A 5,097-nucleotide genomic window follows, 5' to 3' on the forward strand; every position below is an offset into this window, starting at 1 on the left:
AACACAACACAACACAACACAACACAACACAACACAACACAACACAAAACACAACACAACACAACAAAACACAACACAACACAACACAACACAATACAATACAATACAATACAATACAATACAACACAAAACAACACAAAGCATTACAACACAACACTACACAACACAACATAACATGAATTAGCATAACATAACCTAACATAACATATGTAACATGACATAACATAACATAACATAACATAAGGTAACATCACTCAACACAGCACAACAGAACACAAAACAACACAAAACGCTATACAAAACAATACAACACAACACCACACAAGATATCACAACACAACATAACATGCCATTCGTCAATTTTATCTTTTTCCCTTTTTTGTCTCTACCTTTATCTCTATCTTTGTCTCTGCTGTTTTTTTATCTTTTTGTTTTTATATTTATCACTTCCTTGACTTTAATTCAGATCTATATATGTACTCTTTTATTTATCAAAATATTCATCCACACCTTTGCTATTATATTAAGTATTTAAATTTTCCTTTGTCTTTATGTTTACATTTCTTTACTTTTATTTTAATCTCTGCATTTACCCCTTTCTTCTCTACATACTCAACTTACCCTTTTTCCTTGTTTGAGGCTTACACCCCTATTGCGGTTGTCGACTGGCAGTAGATAAACGACTATTAAGCGATTATCGATTATCGATGCTATTGTGGGTGTCGCTTAATCGCTCAATTAGCGACTGTGAATACTTTTTAATCGCTCATCCTTCTATTGCTGTTTTTTAGTCGTTGGATTTAACGTTTATAAAATTTACATAAGAAAGTGTTAAAATAATGGATAAAATTTAAGTCAATTAAACTGGAAGTTGTAAAAAATTGTGAAATGTACTTATGTATGTATGTGTCTGAATTGCAGATCAAAAATTGTAAGCAACAAAAGGTAACTTGCGCGGTTGGTCGAGCTGATGCAAGAGAATGAGGACATAGGCAAGGAATTTTCGGAAAGAATAGGGGCCGAAGCTCCGCTTCTATTGTGAAAGATATGCAATATATCTTGTGCATATAACTCCGGCTACGTCATCCACAGTGTTTTTGCGCAGAACCAACATCAAAGTTTACAAGCAACTGCATAATTTATTAATTAACTAGTGCTCGGAAATTTTAAATCTCTATTTTAAATTAAAGTTTAATTATTTCACTACACTTGTATGTGTTGAATTAAAATGTTGGGTGTCTGGCGCTGATGGATGGGCGAACAGAAGAAGGTCTGAGGTATATTCATACATGCACACATGGTTTTCTATGTTCTCTACAGATCCGTATGTACTATTTAAATTTAAAGAAATAAAAAATGTAAAGAGTTAGGTTGTTGGGGTAATTTATTTCACTATCAATAAATGGTTGCAATAATCTTATCAACTGTTATGTTAAATTATGGAGTTTTTACATTTTTTTGCGGATAACATATTGAAAACAAGGTTGGCCTACTTTTTTCCAAAAGTTTAACCCATCACCTCGAACCAAAACGGGCCTCTTTGGCCCACTGTTTAAACAATGGCTTATAGATGGTTAAAATTTCCAGTCAATTAGTAAGCGCCAAATTTTTCTAAGGAGAGCCGAATGTAATGAAAAGTAATAGTAATTTTTACTAAAGAGGGGGAGCAAAACCTTCCTGGGGCTTTACCACCACTGAGTAATGCTAACGTAATTTTCACAGAGCCACCTAGTACTTGTATATGTATGTGGGACCCCAGAATAAAATAATCTACGAATGTAAAAATTTGTAAAAAAAAGTGTTTGCTTTTTATTGCAAGTCTGTTTAACATATTAAAAAAAATCACATGAAAATCAACTTGTCTTTGTTTTATCTCCAAAAATTTAAGAGTTAGATGCATTCAGGCCGCTTCTGTTAAAACTGCTTTCTGAGCTATTGGCGTTAAATTTTTGATGTGTTATGACTTTCTTGTTGTTGTAATATGTGTACAAAAAAGTAGTATTGTTGTAGTATTGAAAAAAAGTGTCTACTGCGAAAAAAATTGTTAGATTACCAGTATTCGACCCAAATTTAACTGTAATATGTTTTCATGAGCTACGCTCTTTTTGGAAAAATAAAGGAGGTCATATTATTGTCCAGTGGCGCAAATTATGCAAAAAAACTCCTTTAAAAATGTAATTTTCATTTCGTAAAATTGTATTTTTATACGAGTAGTATTTAGTTCCTTCAAACGATGTATTTCAATGTAATACAACATGAAAATTTTGCACAAAATTTCTTAGGCGCCGAACGCCGCCGCTCCGATATTTTCGTAACTCGGCGGCAGCGCGTGAGTAATGACGAAAAACGGCGGCGGCGGCGGCGAGGCTCGGCGGCGTATACCTCTACAATACGGTCCTATATCTATTCATGTGCATTAGGGTGGTCCTTAAAAAATCAAATGAACGATTTTTTCCAGTCTCACCCTCTCATTCGGTAATAACATGGTCGTCACATATGAATTTTGGTCCCGATTGGAGACGGTTAAGGCCTGTCGCACAGGGGGCAAACTTCAGATTCCTCTATGGAGACGCAAAAAATTAAAATAATATTATTTTCCATCTAATACCCAAAATCGGTACTACTATAGTCGAAGATATCACATGTAAATTTTGGTCCCGATAGGAGTCGGTTAAGACTCGTCGCAAGCGGGTCAAAAATCAGATACCTCTATGGACTCAAGAAATTAAAAATATATATTTTTTTAATTTAATACCAAAAATCGATACTACTAATGTCGAGGATATCACATATAATTTTGGTCCCTATTGAAGTCGGTTAAGACGTCTTCATAGGGTAATCTGAACTTTGACCCCTGTGCGACGCGCCTTAACCGACTTCAGTTGGGACCACAATTTACAAATGATATCTTCGACAATGGTAGTATCGATTTTGGGTATTTGATGAAAAAATAAATAATCTTATTTTTTTGATCTCCATAGAGGAATCTAACCCTTCCCCCTGTGCGACACGCACTAACCGGGTCCAATCGGGACCAAAATTTATACGTGTTATCTTCGACCGTAATAGCATTGACGTAGGCGTTGAGACTTAGGAAATCTGGTGTAAAAATTTGCTTCCTACACTTAAGGACCACCCTAATGTAAATACCAGAGATCGAGACCAAGTGTCTCGTATGGTGTTTACCACTGACACAATCACTCATCTCTCAAGCAAAGAGTGTTTCCCACCGTGGCAAATCACTCTGTGCGATCATTTTGAGTTTTCCGTTGTGGGTTATTTGTCAACTGCTAAGATTTCCCTTGGGCAAAGGTGAAGGGGAATATGTAGATGTAGAAAATTATAAACATAAATATTATAAAGATAAATATTAAGAAAAATATGAGGATGAGTAAAGATGAAGATAAAGGAAGGAAGATTAAAAAAAGGTAATAAATGATATAGTCACAGAGACTCAACCTGGGAACTAGGAATGTCCGATAATTAGTCGGAAAATCCCGGAGTGGTCCTGAAGATTCCCATAATCCGGAAGAAGTCTCGAAAATCACGGATTAATCCCGAGGACCCCGAAGACTTTCGTAGAACTGGAAGTTGGAAGATACTTGAATATCTTATTTGCGTTGCATCATAAAAGTATTATTTACTTGAAAAATTACAAATCAAATTGATTCGCTCTATAAATCAAATCAAAAATTTGTATTTCATATTTCGTTGACAAATCAAATCACAAATAAATTTTATTTTTTCTTTGGTCAACAAACCAAATCACAAATCAAATATATTTCTTAGTTGATAGCGGATTTTAAATCAATAAGGATTTAAACGCACGCAACCCTGCCACCGCATGACCACGACGTTGACGTTGCTTATATCTCTCTCTAACTCTATCAACAGTAAATTTGATATGTTTCTACGCACTTCTACGGTACCCTGCGTACACGTTCGTGGGTAACCGCGCTCTAACACTTATTTTTCTTCTTCCAGCGATAAGTGTCCGTGTCCAACAGCAACGGAAAAAGATATGCAAATAACCCTTTCCCACTGAGAGGAGCACACATCTACAAAAAATAAACCACATGTTCTGTTTTGTGGGTTATTTTTTATCTTAAATGGGACGGTTATTTTGGGACACTTTCAAAGTGTTGAGGGATATTTTCGACCTCTGGTAAATACACACATCTTATTCCTAAACTGCCTAGCACGTTTCTGTAATTCAGTATCAATACATACATTTAGGAGGCATTTCCGGCCAAACCATGTACATGTATATTGGTATTGGTGCCAATTTTGAATTGATTTTTTCGCTTTATGTTAAACTAATTGAAAATTTCCTGCACATCAGCATCAAAATACCTTTCTAATCTATATAATAATACGCTAACATAAATTTTGTCTCCGTTCGTTTGGCGATTCTACCGAACCGATTTCAAACACCGTTGGAAAGGCATTTTTCCGTAGATGAGCAGAGTTTTTATGGTTTCACAATTGGTTGAAAATTACGGCCAAAACCGTCGTTTAAACATTTTCGAATTGTGTATAGATGTTGCTGCAACATGTTCAATTTGACATGTTTCGCCTGTTGTTTCATTACACATTTGAAATTAAGCTTTGAAATAAAGATAAATATGAAGATTAAAAATAAATAAATGATAACGATGAAGTCAAAAACAAGAAGGCAAAAGTGAAGATAAAGACGAAAATGGAGACAATGACAGATACATAAGAATTACGGTAACTAAAAGGGTAAGAACATTTCTTGAATTTATGAAGTGAAACTTCTTTAGCGGCAGTTGGTTGGTTGGGAGAAAATTGTCAAATTCAAGGGGAATAATGCACATGGAAATAGGTTTCAGCGGTTTAGCGGTTTGAGAATAAAAACAAAAACAAAGATGCCTAGAGGTACAGGCAAAAACGAAGATCAAAGTAAATTTAAGGTAAAGGTGAAGAGGAATATGCAAAAAAAAAAGATAAATATGAAGAAAAGGATGAGGGTGATATCGGAGGTTGTTGTAATATTAAAAGATTTAAGTTTTCTTGTTACGCCACTGAGGGCGAATAATTTTTATTTTGGTCTTACTTTCGCCACTGAGGGCGGTT

The 5,097-nt window shown here is 35.0% G+C and overlaps 1 protein-coding gene across 1 annotated transcript in view; it reads left to right on the forward strand.

Annotated features, from left to right (window-relative positions):
* LOC118749506 (CUGBP Elav-like family member 4) overlaps positions 1-5,097 on the forward strand; it is a 237,117-nt gene that overhangs the window by 61,425 nt on the left and 170,595 nt on the right. The gene's annotated exons all lie outside the window — the stretch shown is intronic.

Source organism: Rhagoletis pomonella, unplaced genomic scaffold, assembly GCF_013731165.1.
Source record: "Rhagoletis pomonella isolate Grant_MI unplaced genomic scaffold, Rhpom_1.0 Rhpom_scaffold_00017, whole genome shotgun sequence".
NCBI lineage: Eukaryota > Metazoa > Arthropoda > Insecta > Diptera > Tephritidae > Rhagoletis > Rhagoletis pomonella.